This window comes from Zophobas morio, unplaced genomic scaffold (assembly GCF_036711695.1).
Source record: "Zophobas morio isolate AGI-343-1 ecotype UQ-CSIRO unplaced genomic scaffold, CSIRO_AGI_Zmor_V1 ptg000044l, whole genome shotgun sequence".
Classification (NCBI taxonomy): domain Eukaryota; kingdom Metazoa; phylum Arthropoda; class Insecta; order Coleoptera; family Tenebrionidae; genus Zophobas; species Zophobas morio.
In genome coordinates, this window is record NW_026972149.1 from 8,761,681 (window position 1) to 8,785,607 (window position 23,927).

At 39.1% G+C, this 23,927-nt stretch overlaps 1 protein-coding gene across 2 annotated transcripts in view; it reads left to right on the plus strand.

Annotated features, from left to right (window-relative positions):
- The first annotated feature begins 11,467 nt into the window (after positions 1-11,467).
- Positions 11,468-23,927, plus strand: part of LOC135141483 (chondroadherin-like) — an 89,217-nt gene continuing 76,757 nt past the window's right edge. For both annotated transcript variants that reach the window (XM_064072616.1, XM_064072617.1), the window contains exon 1: positions 11,468-11,595. The gene's annotated coding sequence lies outside the window, so the exon portion shown is untranslated. The remainder of the gene's footprint in view (positions 11,596-23,927) is intronic.

Consider the following 23,927-nt stretch of genomic DNA (forward strand, 5'->3'; position numbering starts at 1 on the left):
TATGTGTTTCTCATTGGTCAGAATTTGTATATACTTGGTTTTGTTGATTTTTAATTAATAAAGAGGAGCAAGCGCTTCGTTAAAGTGGTTTAATTGCGTCTTGCATACAGCAGTGGAGCCTTGAGAGGGTTTATCGATTGAGCGGGAATACTAATTTGGAGATTTGCAACATACCGGGTGTGGCAGAAAAAGGGAAAATTTCTAATTACAAACAAGTATTTAAAACAATCGAAATGCACTTACTGGTTTATTGTTACGAAAATGTCAGTTCATGAAGAGATACATGTATCTGGTGGTTTTGTAGTCAGTGGGGCGATTATTATCAAATTCGGTGAATTGTTATCACTTTGGGTGAATATAGCTCCGTCCGTAAGTGTATTTCAAGTCATCTATGCTACTAGTGGTTTACGTCGTCCGCGATAGTGACATCTCGTTATAACTGACACAATTAGTATAAGAATTGTAAACATATTGTAAATGTGAACCTTTTTTTGTTAAACCTAACGTTTATTTATTGTGACTTTTGTTTTACGTGGGTTGAGCAACTGTAATACAGTTGTGTATTTTGTTTACTTTGGCTATTAACAACGTACATGGAAACTGCATACAAGAGTTCCCGACAACTATCGTTTGATTAAAATTGCAGTAGCGAAAGAATAATTATGACGTGTAATGTGTAATATAGCGTAACGTAACGTAACGTAAGTTGATATGTCATGACAGTTATGACACCGCCGGGATTAACTATGGGTGTATTTGTGGTTGCATATGTGTCGGTTTTCTTATAGAAAATTCATTAAAGGGGTTCGGAAGGGGGTACAGTTGTTTACTCGTAATTAATTATTTGTGTAGCGAGGGAGATAAGTGAGCGTATTCCACTGTGTGATGATTAAAAATAAAATGGGGTGATTTAATTGGGGTTATTGTTTAAGTTGGGTTAAATAGGGCGATGAATGTAGTAGAAATATATCAGTTCGGTTAGCTTCCTTTCGGGGTAGACGTCATCAAGGAACCTTAATTAGTGAGAAATTCCAACCAATAATTGCTGCGAATTGGTAAATTAATTACCGTAAATTGCAGCAATTTGCCAACGTACTGAAAGGTGTGCGAGAATTAAATGTTTAGGTAGTTGTTGAAACAAACTTGTAGCGCGGAATTATTTCGGCTCGCCGAAATAATAAAAATAAAATTTATGGGAACCGAGGCGTTGTAATAAAATTTCAATCTATTCTAGTGTAAAAAATTTGGTGTAAAGATATGGTATATTTAGTCCACTTGGCGCTATTCATCACGTGAAATTATAGCTTAGACATAAAGCGAACTGCGTTCGGTGAAATGCCCCCGTAATTATAGCATTTTGATAGTTTTTGGAGTTATGCCCGACCGAAGTAATTGCACTCTTAAAATTCCAATTAAAACAATTTCTCCACAAGATGACACAACTCTTTCGTTGAATTGAAATGCGCGCTTACAAATTCCGAATCTATCCAGTTTGACATATATCAAAGTTTTGAAAAATGCGCGTCAAAATTGGTTTTCGTGTTAGAACAAAGAAAAAGAGTTATGGCCAGATTTTGCATACTTTGTTGAATTGTTGACAGTCGTATCGTAAAACTACTTTAGATTCAGGAGGCACAAATATGCGCTCTGCTTTACGATTATAAATTGGAGCTCGCATTTAGCAATTTGCATCTAAGGTTGTAAAACAATAATTCATATCTCGCTAAAAGTAACAATTCGCGCAATTCGAAGATGCTTTCGTTTACACTTTGTGAATTTTCGTTTCACTAATCAACGAACAACTCTGTCTATTCAGATCCCCTCGCACTGATAGTGTCGCTTTCGTGCTATACACACAATTACTCACGCAACCGGAAAATGTCATTACCTTTAATTACATAATTAAGAAAAAATCGAACCGTTCCAAATCGAACAATTCTTTCACAAGCTGTCTTTAATTAAAACTCTGCACCTTCATCTCTGATTAATGAGTCCACTGAGAACGGCGAAATTACCCGCAGCAACATAAAAATTTCATAATTTACCAAGGAAATAAAATCGCGTAACCCGGCGCATCCACCATTTTAATTCGAAGAAACATTTACAAACCGAAATGCCTTATTTACGACTCGATGTAGACTTCACTCCCTTGGGACAACTTCGTACTAATTATTTGTTTACAACTCGTATGTTATCTATTCTACATTTTATATTTATGAAATTTAACAATTAAAACGATATTCTTACAACAATATCGTCTAAATTTTTTCGCATTCATGTTCAATTACAGACTTCAGTTAAATTCGTTACAGAACTCAAGTACGCCTTTGTTCACCGCTTGCCGATGAAGTAACAATTCTAGTCCTGGTGGATAATTAATTGTTCGAATAAAATTTTAGCGACTTAAATTGATACAGTCCGGACGATGAGAAAATGTGTAAAAACCGGTGTCATGAAAATTTATCAGTCGCTAGTCCCGGCGCATCCGCCATTAATCTGTCTAAAAAATGATTTCTAAACGAGAAGACATTGTTATTTATTTGGGATATTCCCGATATCGCCCGACGTCTAGAAAGAACACGCCGGAGCTGAGGGAGGTGCTCTTTTTTCACTGAAGACGAAACGTGTGGAAATGTCACGTAGTAATGCTAGACGTGTCCTGCGTATGTCTGAAATGCCTTCGAATGGTGAAATAAAGCAGGCTGATCATGTAATTACGACTTTATTTCGCCGTTCGATAATTTTCTTTCGCCTGGAAAAGACTGTCACTATTTTACGACACCTTTATTGCGACTGATTCACACCAAATAAAATTTTTACTCGAGTACGCTGACAGCCTCCTTTCGGATGGATCCACTTATTAAGTTCCGTTCTTTCCGAATTTCGATGCCGCGGAATTAGGTTGGAAAGGAACTATTCGAAATAGAAGTTCACGAAATACACCAATTAACACTTCTAACTATTTTGTTTTATTATTTACTAATTCGGTTTGACGGCGTGCCAGAACTCAAGTTTATTGCAGAAGTAAGTATCTTAGGTTTCTTTTAATGTGTGTTATAACACCTACGCAGTGCACTGTGAAAATACTTTTATCTTCTGCTTTTTTTAGACTATTATCTACAGACTAATATCAAGAGACGTGCTTAGCGTCACATTTTTACGAGCTCTCCACAAAAAATTAAAGGAAAGTTGTGATGTGCACTGTGTATTAAATGCAATACAAGTTTTATATTCGCCTTCAGACATTTCCTTGTTATGTTATCGATACTTATCACTCATGCCTTATTATTATTGATTTTCGCATTCTTTTCTTCTTTCTAGACTTTTTCATTCATATCTCCAGTCCATGACTGTCTTTATTTACTTACTGAAATCGGGCACCACATTTATAGCATTTAAATTTCCCGCTGCGCATACGCGCAAATTCAAATTTCCCGCTAAAATGGATGACATAGTCAAAAAAGGGATTCACACTACGAAACGCCTTCAGGTCCGACTGACATTTTGATTTACACATCCTCAATCACAGCTGTCCCTACTCAAGAACGAGATTCAGTCACGTTCAAACGTATTTAAGGAAGTTTAGTTCGAGCAGGGGCGGCTGATGGTGTAGGACATAATTCTATTTTTTTGATGTATTAAATCTTTATGGGTATACTTCCTGCTTAGGAATAAGTAATGTAAAATATTGCGTCTACATCGAAAGAAATTAAAGATTGCGTCAAGTGTGTGGTGGTTGTCCACAAAAACTTCAGAAATAAGATGGTGCGCATGCGTAAAGCGCAAAGTTTGAACTAATTAGTATTGTAATAGGGTCAGACGATGAAAAAATAGGTCTCCCGTTTCCGGCTGTCTGTCTGTCGGTCGTATGTGTCGATAAGGATAATGTCCGAAACTACCGAACAGATTCTTGTGAAATTTCATGCATATGTAACGAATATCGTGTAGATAGTAAAACGCTAACCAATGATGCTGCTCGAAAAGTGAGGTGAGTTTTTTTTAAATTATATTCTATACAGATGAGCGAAAATATAAAAAGGTGTGCTAGATTTCGTTGTTAAGAAATATAAATGGTCGTGTATTGTTTATTTTATTTGTGGGGTGATTTTGTAACAGCGCGACGTTGAATTATCACTTGTATTAATGATGAAATTATGAATTCAATTAAAAATGGCGAGCAGTTAATTTTTGATATTAGTCGGGTGCGAAATTATTTAATGGTGATTAAAAGCAAAATTAATGACTTTGTTAGATCGGAGAATACCTATGCACAGGGACGGCGAAAAAGTAATTATCATTCCCAATCCCGCAGGACTTAATTTGTAGTTGAATAGTAAGGGAGAGAAAATTAAAGTTTGTTACAAATGTCGTGAAAACTCCTGTTTGTAGCAACATTTCAATTATTTAACCCATTTTTTGGAGTCCCTGAGACGTTAAACTCGTCAGAAGCAATTATGTACGACTCGAAAACGTGTTCCGCTATTTTAAAAACATTTTTTTAACGATTTCGCAAACGAGACAGCTGAAAGTAAACATTCACTGAATTATGGTAGCAGTTGTTTTTAATTATACAGGCGAATTATTTATTTAGAGAAAAAAGATTCGAGCCAACAAAATAACGTATTTGTCGGAATGATTATGTTTGCCAATGGGGTCGGTTAGGGACCGTTTTCGTTGTGCTGAAAGCCCAATGTATTATTAAGTGTTAAATTTTATAAAGTCATAATTCATACGGGGTTGTGTACGTGTATCTCATATATTTAGCCAGAGTATCGCACTTGTCTTCAAAGCAAACGATATACGTGAGAAATTACAGGCTGGCGTGAAACGAAGCAAACATTCTACCAAACAAGAATGGAAAAATATTCTAGAGTCACCTTAGGCGCTAATAATTTACTTGTCTCGCTAACATCGGGCATTATTTATGGCCAATAGATACGGGTGATTTGTGGCTGATGGGCCTGACAACAACGTGATATTTTTCAGCTCGTTGCTCCGTGCATTCGATGGTAATAAGACGCAATTATCCCAAATCTAACCACTAAAACGCCCATTTAAAACCCAGACACGTCACAGAACACACGAAGCTACAATGTGCTTCAAAAATTTCTAACCTCAAACTCCTAATCGGACGCACTGAGTATACAAAATTTTCAAAATAAACACAAACGGTTATTGTGCTTAGTATATGATGCATAATAACTGGAAAAAACAAAGGTGTGACATTTAGATGCAGCTGAAATAAAAAAGAACAATGAAAGCAAGCGTTTCTGTCGACAGGTTAAAATCGCTTGTGACTCGTGCGGATGCATCTTTAGTTCGTGTGAACTAAATTCAACGAGCATTAGCTCTTTTAGTCGAATCGTTCGGCGAGTTTTTTGATCTTAATTACCCTAAGAGTCGCCGAGTGCAACGATCGGCCGGCTCTAAATAAGAGTAAAGGGTTAAATGGGATAGAATATTGCTTTTTTGAAAGTTGGTGTTCACTCGATAAAGTTCATCGTCAATGCGCAGTAATTTTCATTAGCACCCTGATTGTTAATTCAAGCTACGTAAATTGTACCCCAAAATCAAGAAACTCGCCGTCTACATTTACATACAAAACTAATAGAAATGCGAATTAGCGAATTGTAAATCTCGAGAGACGCATACATTTGCTAAATTTATTAATTAATATTCGATATAATATAATCCCTTTGGTAACTTTTTCTCAATTAACATATTTCCCCGACAGGTTCGCCGAGGTTGTTTTTAATTAATCACTCAAATTTTCTAACTTAATTTGGAAACTTCAAATTCAGAAAAACCTAATCATCTTCGGGAGCTGATTCGAGGAATATTCAAGAGATTTTATCTCGGAATTAGACGCTAAATAACGCAAAACAAGTTTACCCTTTTAAAGGTGAGAATATTGGCTTGGATTAACCGTTTGAGTGTCAGCGAGTAATTAGTAAAGTGACTCCCTACTGGGACTACTGTTTTCGTGACGACAGCTCTTGTGACACGTAACAATAAAATGAAACTCTATTTTTTACAACTGTTTTTCAGGAAGCTTTTTATAGAGACGCTCTGCTCGTATTTGACTACTACTAAATAATTCCGCCAGGCAAAAACTTGTTGAAACATTTATTTCATCATAAAATCATTGCCCTTAATTATTTATAATGATTAAAAAATGCCCGTCATATTGTCAGCGAAACGAATTTACGTTGAATGAATTCATTATCGCGATAATTGTTTTATTGTGAAATATTTTGTTTTGACTCAGAACTGATGATTCTTTTAATTTTATTGATGCAACTGACATTTTTAGTCAAAACTGTCTTATTTCTGCTTTGTGTTCGCCGAGTGAAGAATTATGACATAGTCGAGATAATTTCTGAAACTACCGAACCGATTACTCAGACTTTAAATATTGTACAGTAGTTTCGCAGATTAATGTCTAATAGAATCGTCAACAGATGACCGACGACAGGCGACAGACAGACGGAAACACGAACCCACTTTTTCATAGTCTATGGGTTATAAAACGTCGAGAAAACTTGAAATTAATCAAAGTTCGGTTAGAACTTTATTTACTAATTATCTACGAAGTTTATGCAGTAAGTTCGTGATGGAGTAGCAGGTGCAGAATTTTGTTTTCGTTAAACCAAGTTTTGTGATGCACCGCATGAACACTTGTTAAAAAACTGGTTGAACCCCTGTCATTTTCGAAAGCCCCGACGTGTCAAAACCGCGTGTTTACGCGGATTAGTTTTTCCTGCGAGTAATTTGCGCAAATTGTCGTTGAAAATAAAACAATTTTATTTATGCTGGGCGTGGTAATAGACATTAAATTTATGAGGGTTGTAAGTTTCCGTGTACTTTATCTTATGTTTTATGGGGTAGTTGTATGTTGCATAAAATCAGTAAGTCGTTAAAGGCGGTGCTGTGGGGGCAATAATTAGACCGGACTAGGAAATCTGGTGAACAGCGACACGCCCGTTGCAGATTCCACGGGTCTACCTACATGTGTACTCGTGTGTAGGGACCTTCATTCGGTATGCTTGACAAGAACCTCCATCATTACATTAGACAAACGGTCGGTCTCCCTAGCGCCAATAAGCGTTGACCATCGTGGTTTCCGTCTAATTTCGCTTTTCTGGTCAGGTATTTGGCGGATCTCGCGGGCCACTGGGTTTGATAAACACCACCGAGGAGAAGAAGTCGATGCACTCGTTTGCATGTTAAACGCCGGCTACCTGGGGCGCTAAGCACGTACGCCACTTCGACGAAGCCCCACCAGGACCGGACTGCGCGAATCCGACGTGAAAAATATACCGGGCTGTGGACCGGTTTCGCTGTCCGCTAGAAAAATCTTAATATTTTGCGGAATAGACTTGCGTAATGTTGCAGCTCCATATACAATAAATTCCGTAGAAATATGATTCGGGCGGGGCGATATGTTGTTCTTTATATCTCTAACTGCTTCTTTATTTTCTCAGTTATGCGTGGTAGTTATGTACAGTCGCGTGTATGTTCATAAACTCTTTTATTTACGATTTTATCTTTCAAATTATTTATAGCCGTATCCTCTTTTATTAGTCGGTGGTAATATTTCTTTATTTTCTTCGTATTAACTGCGGAAGCAGGAGTTTCAAGTGATGTTTATGTTCCAATGGTGACGGCTAGATTCTCTGATGCGACTTGACAAACTTATTACTATTATTATTCTTAAGACGGTGTTGTTTGAAAGGCACTAAATTTATGTTTGGGTACGGCGTGCGTTTTAATGTAAATGTATTCCATGTAGTTGACTAAGATATAAGATATAATGGAGACACAACATGAAGTGACTCATTAAGTCGGTGGCTTGCACATGACACACATTAATAAAAATTTGCGTCAAAGTAGTGTGCCGATTAATGTTACTACAGTAGCGGTCATTTCTACGGAACCACTCGATAAAAAGTCAAGTTGGTAGCCCTGTCACCTAGTACTTTACGCCGAACGCGGTTGGTAGCGGTAGTTGACATGGCAATCGAAACTAGCACAACACGAATATTTCGGTTGCCCTCAGCTATGCCGCACTGTATCCCGTGCAGACTGTATGTTCTGTTCATCTATTTATTAAAATAAAATATCTACATTGACAATGGGGCCATCTAACCTGTCAAATTTTTGACACATATGTTTTCCCCCAGAAACCCGTCAAGGTCACTTACACCAAACAAATTTTGAAAATTTACACTAGGGAGTGGTTCTATAGAAAAGATCGCGACTTTATATGATATCATTTCGCAGCGAAAATTTATTTAATGTAGCTTTTATTACTTCGGAAAATTAATTTTTTCTTAACATATACCATAAAACTCTTGGGTTTTATGCTGGTTTTGCCTACTCCGAAAAGGTTGGTAGTGGTAATATGTGAGATAAAGTGCAATCATGTAAACACTATTGTACGCACCGTTTACAATTTGGTTATTATTATTATTATAGCCTTGAAAGTACAGTAATGATCACTTATAGCGAACCCGGTTAAAGCGAACTTCCTGATATAACGAACCAACTTGCAAAGTAAAAGTACGAACTGAAGTACCATAAGATACGTGTTATTTTTTTCCGATTATAACGAACTCGCTTATAGCGAACTTTCGGTTAAAACGAACTAAATTTTTAATATTTAAGAAAAAAAAAATCGTTTATAACGAACTTTTTCACCAGTCAGCTTTATCTCGACAATGGTCATGAACACTTTTGTGTGAATCTATTAGATCCCGTCAATTTTATCAGTATGGCATGGCAAAAAGTATCAGAACAAACAATTGCTAATTGTTTTCGACATGCTGGGTTTCTCCAGTGTGAGGAAAAATTTGAACCAGGGGTGGGATTTTGTTTCTACCGATACGATACGATACGAAGCGATAAATGACAAGGACGAAAATATAAATTTCAGATGCGAAAGAAAAAGACGACCACATTTTATCGGTACCGATATTTTATCATTATAGAAACAAAATCCCACCCCAGAAGACGAACTACTATTGGTTGAATGGGTGAGAAAGCATTCTGACTATGAATTTGATATCGACTTCGAAGAATACGTCCATTTTGACGATATTTTAGTGAAGTCTGAAATTTTGGATGATGCTACTATTGTAGAATTAGTTCAATGCAACATTCAAACAGAAGATGAGACTGAAGATGATGATGATAACGAAGAAGAAGAAGAAAAAGAGGGAACGATCCCAAAACCCTCTTAAATTAATCTTTCTCACAAGAAACAACGTAAAATTTGAGATTATTTTAAGTAACAACTTTTATTTTTAATCAACTTTTTATTAATCAAGTTTTTTTTTCTTATATGTACTACTGTATTATTATCTTTACATGTTTATATTTTTGTAATGCTTTTAAATGTTGCATCCTGAAATACATAGTTCAGTTTATGAAAGTATGTATTGATTTTTTTATAATTTATAACGAACTTCGGATATAACGAACTACTTTTCCCAGTCCCATGAGGTTCGTTATAATCGAACATTACTGTATATAATTAATTTTTAAAGAGGGCATTATTATACTAAACTCACTTGATATACACCTTGTAAAACTTTTATGACTTAAGCAGCTTAAGCCAAATCATCCTTATAAATCAAATTCGCTATTGATTATATCTTAACTCAGTTGACTTACAATCGTCAGTTTGACTTAGAAGTTTGGCTTAAGTCGCTTAAGTCATAAAACTTTTACAAGGTGTAGGTCAAGTGAGTTTAGTATACTTGATTCGATGAGATCCGTATCTAAATTGTTCTATCTTATACTTTTTATGATACAACTTCAGTGAATGTCCACGAAGATGTGAATTATTGCAATTTTATGGTAAAAAAGTGTTAGTTACAAAGTAAAATTGTATCAAATATATTTTTAAATTTCCTACTAAATCTGGTGTGTTCTGGTCACTAAACGAGCACAATCTAAAAAACTGTGAAAAATATATTTAATCTTTTATGGTTAAGACAATCATACTAACACTCTTTAGGGGTATAAATTCAAGTTTTGCATTCATAACGAGGTGACGCCAGTAATGGTAGGTGTAATCCAGCTTCCAGCGGGGCTCTTGTCCGAGAAGTAGCGGTTTCCACTCATTGGTTAGGCTTGTTATTAAAGGCGCAATGTTTATATCAAAATGGAATCCATTGGTCCATGTTCGTAAAAAAGTTATGTTGACGTTTTAGACAATAAGATCACACGTCATTCGCAAACTCGTTCACATGTGTCTGTTATTATCCCAGAAATATTACTTGCACCCCCCGACGAGACTTTTTTTCCCGCCCCCATCCTGTTCATATTTTCCCACCCTTCTCCTTATGTTTATTTTTTGCGTCCGTCCGACATACAAGTCTATTCATTTCATTGAAAAGCCTGAAAGATGTTGGCTTAACACATCTCACAGACACACTTTTTTATATGATCTACCCTCTCTCAGCATAAATCTCCAACTTATCGGTGGGTAATTTTTCGTATAAAGAATCCTTTTCTTGATCCCTCGTTTTTGCCTCGTCGAGACCAGCAGGTGGGCGGTAAATAATTACATCCATGAATAAGCGGAAGTGTTCGGGGTGTTGAACGATGGACTTACACGGGCCGGTCCGTACCTGCTCCATCCTTTAACTCCCTCGTCTCGTCCTTGCCGGCATTGTCATGACGGTCACAAAGTCTCAATGCGATGCACGGCCGTCACATCCGGTCATATCTTTGCATTTCCAGATGCTTCTACCTGGCTATTAGCTTTACGTCTCCACGTTAAAAGCCGGCTGACGGCCTTGACTATTAATCTGATTTAAGGCCTGGGATGAGCGCGACGAGGGCTTCAGGTAGTTGTAATAAGAATAATAACCGAACCCGGACGAGCGGCGCCCCGATTACGTCAGTTCCGCTCAAGAATTTCCGACTCGAAAGGCTACAATTCAATGAAAAGCTGTAGTCCGCAGTTTAGACCTCCCTGGGTCTCATCAGTACAGCGCATTTCTTTAATTTCTAGAAAGTAACTGACTGTACTGTTATACTGATCTCTGTTATTAAAAAAAAAAGTAACAATAAAATATAATTTAGGCGAGGCTGGCTAAAGCAGTCGGTATGTACAAATCCCGTTGTTGAAGGGGCGGCTTTCGCACTCGTGTGAGTGTCCGGGTAATTTTCCGGGTTGGCCGGCGCGCGTACGCGCGTTTTAATCTCCTGGGTGTCCGCGTTCGGTGCGGCGGAGAAGTGTCGCGAATAAATGATCGGAAGGATCGGCGGAAGAAGGCATCGTTCGCGGGCCGGCGAAGGCCAGTCTAGGTTAATGAGACCTTAACGAGACGCACATGAGTTTGTCGCCTTTTTTAAGGGGCACAAATAGGCGCCGGGCGGCGCTAGAGCAGTGCGCGGGACGCCGAGGAGCGCCGATCGCCGCCGACGCTCAGGAGTCGCCCATACGCTCGGCGCTCGCTCAAGTTTGGAGCAGCAGTCGCTGATACCGCGTGGTCACGAGAAGAGCACGTACTGAACTGCGCGCCGGGCCCTCGCACACCTGACAACGTCGAACGCATCTCCGCTGTGCACCAACGCCGATTGGTAAGTGTCGGCTTTCTGCAGGGAGGGCCGTTCGCACCGTTGCTCTTGGCTCGTTTGACGGGCGATGTGGCGACGGTGCCGACGGTGCTCTCATATCTTTAATTGTGCATGGGGTGATGAGTTGAAGGTTTTATTTATAAACGGCGCGCATTGTGCGGCGCTAAAAATAAGTAACAAATATACATTTGTCGCTACGCGTTAGTTTTGACATGTTGGGGCGATTAAATCAGGAATCGAGAGCAAATGACCTTTTAAGCCGGCGGTGTCGTCTGGGGGGAAAAAAACTTCGAAACACACATGACGACTTATTAATCATTCAAATTGAAATGTGTACTTCCTTCACACCAGAGCGCCTCGACGATGTTTTACCATTTTAAAGAGTTTTTTGTCGGGGAGCTGTTTTGATACAATCGTGCTCGGTCCTTTTTAAAGTACAAATATCTCTTTGTGTCGTCCAACATGTGCTAGGAGCAAAGAATAGAACGAGGGTATTGAGTTGTTTTTAGAAAAATAAGGGCGAGCTGATGGTTTTAGCGACTAGCTCAGTTGGCCCCATGAGGGTTAAAACAGTAATTGAGCAGATTGCTGCGAGGATTGCACTTGATTAAAACAAGAGGACCACCCGAACCATTTTCCGCCGTATTTACACCTAATCCCCATCGAAACTTTTATAGGTAATCGAATATTAAAAAAACACCCTCTGTAAAAAGCCGACTCGCTAAATTTTAAAACAAAATTAAACGACTTCGCCGAACAACGAAATCTCGTTTTCCCAAATTTGTTTCAAAGCGAAACACCACATCCCCGAACATGTAAAAGAAAAATGCCAGTTTTATTCGTTTGCGTTCGTTGATTAACCCGTTGCTTTTTAAAATGCAAGTAGCAGATGTTGCTAAGTACAGAATTGTATCGTTGCAAATCCTGGCTAAAACGCGACGTTCCGCCGAATGTCAGCTACAACCGCGAGGGCCCCAAACTCATTAATATTACTTTATCGGCTTCTGCACATAGTACTGACGTTCCGCCGGCCGAATCTCTAACAACCGGCAATAGACCACCCAATATTGACACTCTTTATTGCCGCCCACGCCAGATCAATTCGCTTTTAAAGCACTTTTTAACTCGAACTTCGAGGGATTGCGATGCGAATATTAGAATAACCGAGATCCCCAAATTGCGGCTCACCCATGCAATGGCGACATTAAGTGATTTCTTTGTACTTACTGACTCGACGGCCATTGTAAGCAACAACCACGACATATCTCACATCGCGCCGCGTTAATGTAACCGCGAACTTTACCCACTTCAACTGATCCCAGAATTTGATTTGCCCCTTATCGAAATACGCAATAATATCTTGTGCTCGCCTGTACGTTACGCATTTTTGTATTTTTGCGTAACCATTTTGGCCGACGGATCACTTTCTTTCACGTTTCAAATCCGCAACGGGTGCGGCACATTCGATCGCCCCCATATTCGCTAATATGACTAGGGCTTGCACTAATTTTTAGTGTAGTCGTTTTAACACACGGTTTTTATAAATTTTGCTTACATCGTAGTGGGTTGTGGAATTTGCCGCTTACGTCTGTACATGTACCTATTTCATTTGAACTTAATTGACGTTTATTTGGTTGCATACACACGACGCATTTGAAGAACAATTTGAAAATTTGTCGTCCTAGTCGGCGAACCCTTGAACATGAAATACAAAGAGTCGACGGATTAGCGGAATAATATTGTATCACGAAACAAATTTTATTGAAAAAGAATAGATTATACATAGCACAAAGCTAAATTCAACCATTTTTGAAATAAAAGCCTCAACATGCTCACTACTGTGTTTACATTACAAATAAATCTCTTCACTATATCTTTGTCGTGTTTTGGACTTCAAGTTGAGGATGTTTGACAAAGAAGTAGTTCTACTCATTATTGTTCATTTTTGCGTTATGGTCGTTACAATAAATATATCCTATTCCGTACAATATACCACTTTATCTTTGCTGAAACAAGAGGGTGTCTATTTAATTCTCACTGTAATAAAATAAATGCTGATGTACCCCACTTCCAACAAATAGCCTCAAGACAGAATGTTGTTATTTAGCCACTTTAACTAACATTTTATCTAATTCAGAGCGTCGTAATTACTTAATGAAGAATGATAATGGATGAAAACGGTAAGAAATTAACAAACTAAAAACAAGTAAGTATCGTGACAACAAGAACAATGAAACCGTGAGGTGTAAATTGTCAAATGTTAATAAGTTGTTGACGTTTTCTAATTTCGACCATTATAATGAAAGCGGCAAATCGATGGATTTGTTAAGCCAACTACGATGTAATAAACATTTATAATAACTCAGTATTTCGTACTAATTGAAAAACGATTTAAGACGTCGATTAGGTAGTTGTGACGGGCGCGGCGTATTCGATCGTCTCCTTCTTTTGCTAATGAGCGTCTTGCGGTCGGCGCCCGTAAATCTTAATAGTCGACAATTATCGATGAAATGTGCGATCGGTATCATAGTTTCATATGTGAAACATAATTACAAAGTGAAACTGTAGCTTTGTTGTGTACATAATTTACACCAATTAGTTTGTTATTATAATAACGATTAGCTTATGTGTCGGCGTGATTGAGTGCATTTTGCTTTTAACGTAAAGCCATAACTTTCCCCTTGTCAAAATAAAGAAACGAAAATAAGAATCGACGAAATTATTCGATTCTGAAATCGTACGTTTCGTTGAATGCTCTGTTTCACAAATATTACCTGATTCTGACATTTGTAAATCGGTTTGAGTGTTTCTTGGCTCGGATATTTTTGCCATGGAATTTTGAATGGAGTCAGGAATTAATCGTTCACTTCAAAACTCCCCCGAATATCAGGAAGTGACGTTAGCATTATGTATATGAAGTCGGATTTTACATTGACAAGTAAATTAATTTAACGAAACAGCTACTAAACAATAGCTTAATTACCATATTATTTCTCGCAGGTATTGAAACGAAAGACTCCCATACCGATACCGTCTACATTATCACGAGTGAAAAAAGTGGCGCATTAAATCACAGCAATGCAGTGCGCGTCCGTTTAAATGAAAATTTTTGACTTCGGTTAACTTACGACATGTTTTTATCCGCGGAAAGTTCATTATTTCAAAATTGCGACGTTTAAAGGTGTGCAGCTCAAAGAAACGCCGGGTATTATCACCACTATAGTCATAAAAGCACTAAAAAATCTTTTGATGCTGCGTTTCGTGTTTGCTCCATCAAGGCTTCTTACTTTAATCCGAATTGCCTTTGATAGAATTTATAATAACGTGATGAAAGGGTGTGCCGTTGACATGCAACACCGTTCCTCGACTCTTAGGGAATGTGTAATGGAGATGATAATTATCCTTTTTTTCTTCACCGGAGGGAAGCTGGTGGTCTCTCGGTGTTTACCGAATCAAACCGTCGATTATGCGTATTTTTGGTTGTATATCCCGCCAGGGATGTGTCCGTATGTGTGGTGTTGGTTGCCGGGCGGAATGAAAGCGGGCCCTTGCGTACCGACGGGACCGCGGATTTAAATGGGTAAAGTTCGAGCACGGAACGTTTGAATTGCAATTTTGTTGATTTAAAAGTCATATTCCAGAGCGGTCGTAGTGTAATTTGTCGTAGACGAGTCGATGACGTCACGGATTCCGCGTGTGCATGCCCCGAGGGGGGTGCATAAAATGTAGGTTTTTGCGTAGCGGCGGGTCTTGCGCTGAATGGGTGAAGTTCGTGTAGCGAATGTTTAAAACATGCACGAAATAGTAATAGATGGCCGTGCATCGAGCGGAGTAAAAGTGTTATGTAAATGAGGTTGATTAAAATTCTTGATTTTTGAAAAGAGAAAAAAGTTAATTCTGGCGTTTAATTAAAGAGGACAAGCGAAGAACGCGAACTATTTATACAAAGCGTCGGGTAGGACAATTAGAGTGTTTTAATTACGTCGAACTATTGGATCGAAGGAGGACGTCCTGTAGGATAATGTCGAACGGTAATGAATGCACACGTACGACGTGTCCTGTTGGCGTGGACCGGTGTCGGAAATGCGGCTTACAAATTGATTAACTGTACCACTTCTGGAAGCGTTTCTCTTCTCTTCAACCGCAATTCTCTGGGGATGTCGATATGAATGACGATGCACGCAGGCGCTGACTTCCGAAGTCATCTACAACTAGACTAGTTGTCTACCTCGACGCTCGAGTCATCAGGTGTAGCGCGCGTGAGGCTATAAAACCACTGTGGCCGCAGGTGGCCGCTGTTGGGCCCCGGCTCATTTAATCCCCCACGACGTCTCCCCCATTTGGACACTGGCGGCGCCTCTTTAATTCGATAAATGAGCCGACAGCAAAAACGCCGCCAACGCCAACCCATCCAAAAACCTCACGGGACCCCCATTCGCAACCGCAAGTCTTTATTCTTGCCCCAATACGCATCCGACGCTACTCATTAACTATACAAGCGCCAAACCGACGTATCCTCCTTATGCAATCAATAGTATACACTTCTCGTACTCAATCATTGATCAATGCCTGCACAATACAAATGTCTTGGGTTCCAGAGCTCTAATTCGCGGATGACAGATCGCACGACGATTACCATTGTCATAACCGCGAAAGGTTCCCGGGCACTACCACTAAATGAAAACGCAACGGCAAATTTACCCACCGACAAACAAAATCTAAAATTTACGAAATTTCGAACAGCTTAATTAATGTGTCGATAGCAAACTCAATTTCAGTCAAGTATCGGAACTGAGAACTTTGATTGACTTACAAACAACTAAAGAAACCCATAATATAATTTGTGCGAAATGAAAATTTTACGAGAAGCGCTACAATTGCATTATACTTTGACGGCACATACGTGACGACAAAACTGCAGGAAATGAAACTGTCAAAGGGTAAAGAATAATTTATTAGAATTTTTAACGAAGCATTTATTTTTATGACGTTCTGAGGCTGATGCCGCAATCGATACAAAATCACTGAGGATTTAGTCGGATTTTTATATACCATATTTCTGACAACCCAGTTTTTGCATTCCTAAGGGTGAGTTGGTGGTCCACACTTGAATTCTTGTGCAATCGTAAACAAGTAACAACAAGGGAGCAAATTTCTGATTTTGTACACATTTCATTTGATGATACTTGATGTGTGAAAAAACCAAATTTCCGCAATACAATATGTGAATATTACTAGTACACTTTTAATAGCACTTACCACAACGGCGAAAATATTCCGAAAACGCCAAATTTGAAATGACAGGTCGAAAAATACAACGTTTTTAATTTTTGTAACGATGCCAAGGTTGTTGGCGAATCACGTCAACACGTAATCATCACTGCGATGATCCGACCTAACCCCTAAACTTTGACCTGCCACGATTAAGTTCATTACACCTCTTCAAAACAAGAATCCAATATTTCTGCTTTTAATGTTTGTCATTTTTTACACCGAATTAACGTGTTTGAGGTGTGGGTTTGGAATTAAGCCAAGGTTACGAACTACATCTAAGCATGAAGATTTTATGAATGACAAAAAATGGCTTGGCTGTCGTCAAATGCACCAACAGGTGTCTTTATATTCTGTAAACATGCGAAGGTGATTTTGAATGTATACGAATGTTATTTTCGACTTGTACGCCACAATCGTGTTTATTGAGTGATGTATTTGTATAAATGTACGGTCGTTAAAGCAAACAGTGGTGGGTTAAGTGTGTATATCGAATTATCGAAAAAAGGATTTAGAGTAAAGTAGTGCCCGGTGTATTACTGTGTCAACGTTGTTTAGCTAAATTAATCGACGATTGATCTATATGTGAGTGGGTGTAAATGTACATCAATCCACGTTACATAATAAACAAGAGTGATTTTTCCCATTAGACAGTAGTTCACTAGCAAGACTGTAAATGCAGTTGGTTTTGCCTATTTTCTTAAAACCCTGCAAAGATTACATAATCTTGCTTTTAGCAAGTTAAGTTGCGACATACTTTCGAAAGTGATGCACTACTACAACACAACTGATAAAGTTAGATTGATTAACGAGTTCATAACTAGTTCTGAAATTTGGGTTTGGAGGAGTTAACTTTCTTGGCGTCGAGTTGCATTTCTCAATCCGTTTAGTACGGTTTTTAAACGGAGTGCGTATAAACTCTTTACATAAGGACGATGATTTACTTTTTTCTCCTTTGGTTGCTGCTCTAAAGATTAATCCGGACTTCGAGCACGTGTATTTAACAGCATTATTCTTGGTCCAGTGCATGTGAATGGCAGCAGTGTGCGCGCCGCTACTTAAAGTTAATTGCATCCGCCATGTTGCAATAATGGCGGTAGTTTTTTCGATTAAAATTTTGTTAAAGGAGTAGGTGTAAATTGGTCATTTTGCGCAGATGTCTCCATTGCATACACGTCATTGGGTCCATTATCGTCTATACAAAAATGTGTTGTTATGGCGACATCTCGTTGCAGCTGCTGATCGAGCGCCTCTTCCCCGTAGTTAAAGTAACTCAATACCGATTAACCGCCAGAGTTAATTAGTTCGTTATGAGGATATGAGATGCAAGATGGAACAATTAGCCGAACGGGATGCGCAAGGAATGTCCAAACCGTAGACTAAATGCCCCTGGTGCTATCGTCAAATTGTTTAATAATTATGGAACCGATGCAGCTAATAGCCCGTAACCATTCCCCTTAGAAACGTTTATATTTCGGCGCCCCTACCTTTTAAAAGGGGATTCTTGTTATGTGTCATATGATAATAGCCCTTGGCTAATATTCCACCTTTTTAACTCCAAGGGGCGCTATCGATTCCGAATCAATCTTGCCAAAACCATAATCCCGCGCCAAAATATTCAGCTGTCATTGCTGCATCTGCTGGATTTTCCGACTGAAACAATACCAAAGCTCCTTATTAATATTCACGTACACCGGTTTCGGATACGCCGTATTTCGTTCTCTTGTTATTTCATATTATTGCGAATGTATTTAGGCAAGGCAGAGGCGGATCATAAACCTATATTGGTTTGCGACAAATTAACTTCGACTACTCAAGTATCCAAAGCGGTTTACTCGAAATGCGTATGTTGCTTACCTCATTTATAAATTAATAGACAAGATTTATTACTCCGCTCTCTAACCCGGATGCCACCCTTATGGAGTCGCAAAGTGTATGACTGGTAGCAGTAAAACTGGGTGTGACGTTGGTTGCATAAAAACGCAAATTTACGCAAGTTATGTTAATATATGTAACTTTTCTGAAAACAAAGTCACATTTCATTTCTCGCAGTAATTAAAATCCTAATAACGTGTATTGTGATTTCAACTTTTTATTCCATTTCGTGCTTTGCCGGGCTTGTTTATTAAAAGAATAAAAAATTCATCCATTTGTGAGATCGCGGATGGAGCGGGCACAACATAAAATAAATAACGGATTTACAATATCAAACTTTTAATATTTTCATTCAAACAATTCGTTTCCTCCTTGAGACATTTACTGCAACAGTACACGTTAACTGAATTTAACGGTAAACCAAATGAATAAGTCAGTTGTTTAAGTGTTGACATCAAAAACAGCAATGTTTGTAATACATGAACTTGTCACGCTGTCATTTTTCCTACACATAACCTCGGTATGCGAGAAGCAAGTTTATGTTTTCCAAGCTTCTTGTTTGCAGGGTTTAGCAAAATTATAAATTCACTTTGATTTTATTATCTATCTGCTTTCAGTAAAGTTAGTAAAAAAATTTCCCCCAGGAACTGTAATCTCTTGTAGAAATAATTAATTTTTTTCACAAGGTAAAGTAATTTTAATAATTTAGATAGCTCGTGAGTTTTCTCCATGAAAATACGTTTCGCGCTTTTATATTTATTTAGAACGTGTAATTATGTTCGTAAATAACAAGAATACGTACATGTGAAAGCGCAGTATTCTCGCTGCCGTAAATAACCGTGGTTTTTAACCCCCGTCCAAGTTTGCTAAATTTTTTCTTAACGTGGTGCACGGTGCCACAAGCTGTTATTTGCGGTATTGCGTCTTAAAATTGGTAATTATTGCGATGCGTGATATCGCACGAAATCGGATAAAATTTTCGAGCTTGGGTTTTCCACAGAATTGTGTTTACCTACACGCTTTGTGCAAATTCACGCATATCTGAAACCTGAAATCGCATGAATGCGAGTTGGCCGACGATATCAAGCATAAAAATTAAAAAAGAATCGCGGTGTTTGACAGGGAGTAACGTTTTCATAAATTGGCGGATGCGCCGGGAAAACGAGCAAATCTGTTACACCACATGGAACGATGATCTCCGCACAGAAAGGATAGTCGAACGACCGTCGAGTGCGACGTAAAATTTTAATTGGATAGGGAAATAAATTAAGGGCGAAAGTGAAGGGAATTTGTAATATAGCGGATGCGTGGAGACGTTGATGTTTGTGACGACTAGGACGAAGGATTCTTTTATTGGAGTTGGTCGCGTAATTAGGCGCAGTCGGTAGGATGTGATGTAGCGTATGTAATAAAGTAATAAATTAGTAAAGGTGTAGTAAATTGAGGTTCTGATTGCACGGGGATGAGCTGGGCGGAGGCAACGAGTGGAGGTAAACAAATTAAGAATAAAACTGGTGAGAAATTCTAATTGGGTCTACATGTTTGACGTATCTTGGTTGGGTGGTAATAATTTATGGAATTGCCCGGGGGATTGAATCATTTGTTGGAATAGCAGAATGGGGTTTATTAAATCAAGATTCATTTCTGCGAGATGCGAGTCAACAGATACGTTAAACTTGGAGGTAGGTAATTTGTAAATAAATGGAGGCCTTGCGAATTGTGATCCAGGTAAGACAAATAACGTTCGTAAGGAGTATTTACAGAAGCTGCGTTTGCGTGATTGCCGTTGGAAAAACGCGAGCTCAGTGTGTCGGTCCTAATGGAATGGACGTTACATGATAGAACGATAAATGCCGGAATGGTTAGATAATGGATGAAGAGGTGTTTTAATTTGTTTGGGTAATGCGAAAGTAAGAGAGGATTTTATTACAATTGAAATTGTTGCGTGTGGAAAGGGGCGAGGTAAAGTGAACAGTAATTCATCAAAGTCAACAGAAATCGTGGCATTAAAATGAAACAATTTCACTCGTTCTCGGAATTACCTGGTAAATATTGTTAGCGTGTGTTGTTGACGAGGTTTTGTACGACTAATACGCTGATAAAAACCCCTAAGCAACGATACCGAGATTCGATAGACTTTTTTGACTACTTCAAGTTTGCGCACTCATTTCAAGCAATCAGCTTTCCAATCTACACAAACACAATCAACCCGACCATGCCGCATTAATCTCCGACAACACATCTATACACCGCACTTTCAAACGTCCACAACACAAAATTATCAATCATTGACATCCCTAGACGAATCGCGCTTCTTACTCAGAAGTTGAAAGTAAGGTTATGTATTCAAAATCGTCATTCACTAACTGGAACTGAGACTTCAGCACTGCTGTGACGTGTTTTCTGCGAGCGCAGCATAATCGAACCGTAAGGGTTAATTTGTCATTTTCCAAACCAGTATCTCCGTCGCAATTACACTATATTGGCTATATCAAATTGTGTCAGTATCGGTTTTATCGCGTCCTGGTCATGTCGCGTATTAGATGGATGACCAATTCCTGTTACCTCAAGCGTTGGCATTCTTTTTCCGTTCCGCCGACGATGTTTGTTTGCAATTATCCTGAAGCAATCCGGAGCGCTATTTTTGTGTATGTGTAACAACGGTAATTGGATCTCTGAGTTAAGCGATGTTATCGCTAATAGACTCGGTATCTTTATTAGGAATAAGTCATGTTGAATCTGAAATCGGTCGGAGCGCCCCACGAGACCCAAAATAAACCGAGGCCGGTATATTTGAGCTTTAGGAACAATTGACGAAGATAACGAGAAAATCTACGCTTGGAAGGGGACAGATGAACGTCTCGCGGAAATATGAATCTTGCGTCGAACACAAAGTCAGATGGTAGAAAATCACGAACTCAACTCTCGGAAATACCGAACGATAAATACAACTCCCCTGAAAATCTCCCGGACTTTGCTTCGCATAAACGTTTTGTTTTGATAACAAAAGACCGATTCGGATGAAGCCTGTAATATGGGAGTAATAAATATAGGGCCTTTACTGTATATTTTAACAAATCGGTCCACGCATCAATGGGGCCGATGCCATTCTTATTTTATCCAATTTTAGACTTAGAGGGGAGGGCGAGCGACGAGAGGCTTTGTTTAGATGATCCAATAGCTGTCAAGAGAGGCTTCCACGGTTAGATTAATACTAGTCGATTCATGCATAACGCAGGATTTTTACTCTGCATGTACGGAGTGTCTATCGACGATCGTCATATCAAAGTAGGCGTCGACTGTGCCGCTTCGTCGAAACGGCGATCACAAGTAACTGTGACAACACAGACACTCCGTATATGCGAAAGCATCGAACTCTGGTCAAAATAATTTGTGAAAAAGTGTAGAAAAGTTGGCAGGGTGAAGACACGAGCGACTCGTATTCGAGTAAACCGAGAGAGACGGACAATGAGAGCGCGCTATCAACTTATACACTGACATAACCGAGTTTAAACGAAAGCGATATTTATTGGAAGTGGGTGGATCGTGTACGTTTGAGGGTTGTTCGTGGGGTCGTTGTTATTGTCAGCGCGGTGCACCAATCGCCCTGTATGGTGTTCGTAATTAGTTGGTAACATTTTCGTGGAGATAAATTACGTTTATGCCCGTATAGCAGCTGCCGCTCCGGTTTTTTCTAATTATGGGCAGATTGTATACGCAACGCGCTTGATGGCATTTTGAGAGTCTTCCGGAGCCAATAAAGGAGCATCAGATATACAACGGCTGCCGACTCTGGCGAATATAATCGCAATGTGCCGTTTCGGCAAGGCCAACATCATTACGCCTCGAAAATGATAATGGAAGTGTGACAAGAGAAGTTACACCCGTCAACATCATCATACTACCATCACCAGAAATACTACGATGGGCGGTCCGCAGCCCACTTGATAAATCATCCGCACTCTGCCACCGTGCTCCGCGTTTAAATGAAGGTACAAAATGTCAAGGCGCGAGTAATAAATTATTTAACACGACACACCATACACTCATTACATCTACTTTTAACATCTTTTCGTATCAAACACAGCGGCGGCTCGTGCCCCACAATAATGCCCCGCCATAATCAAAGTAATTTATGCCTTTCGGTTTACAAAACGACCACCATATATCGTGCTTTTTATATTTGCACTCGCTCTAATTTATGATGTCAACATTATAAATACACCTCGGACTTCATATTTTATGCATCGTGCGGACACCCGTCGATATCCAATTTGACACCTGACGCGGCGCTCGGACACGAGCTCTCGACCGAGCCCCAATAAATAATAATAATAATAATGAACAGTATTGCCACAGTCACACTAGCGGTTGAATAGCTTCTGTCCCTGCGACCTAAAAGCCTTTCAAAATCGGTCTATTTCTGGTCGTACGTAGCCGGGTATTTCTGTATTTCAAAAAAACAAACTTTGTCTCCGAGACCACACATCAGTTTTTCAACAAGGCAGATCCTTTCCTGTTGGCTCAAGCTCAACTTAAACAACAAATTCAAGTAAAATTTCTAAGGCAACAGCACATTAGTCACAATTCGTGAAAATTAATTGCTTAATTCCCTCCAGGGGCAGCTTTTTTCAATTAGTGCGCCTATTAAAAAATTAAAGACAAGATTATTAATTGTGATGCACTCCCCCGGAGAAAGTCGAAGTATTCGCTAAGTCGGAATTACACTGCTGCTTATTTCCATAAATACTTAATGCTCAGGATTTTGACAAAAACGTATTAATGAAAGAGCACTGACGCTCAATGCGGACGTAAAATGCGCAATGTTGACGCTCGTTGCCCTTTTCCTTTCGGAAATTTTATTGCCGTATTCACAGTGCGCACAGCCGCCATTTTTTAATTCGTCGATTTGATTCACAGAGTCATTTTGAGCGATTATAGTCCGTTTACCGAACAAGTGGAGCAAGAGTGAAACGTCAAGTATAATTTGTTTTTCCAACTCCATCTGTTCGGTAAACGGTACACCATAACGTAATTTCTATGTTGGCAATTTGGGCGGTTGCATCCGCGTATTTTTGTAAATGAGCGCTTACAGTAAATGGTGTAGTTGTCCGGAAATGCCGTCGGTTTTTTGCGTGGAACATGTTGCTGATGGGTGTAATTTCGGGCCTTCGTTGCCATTTTGGGGA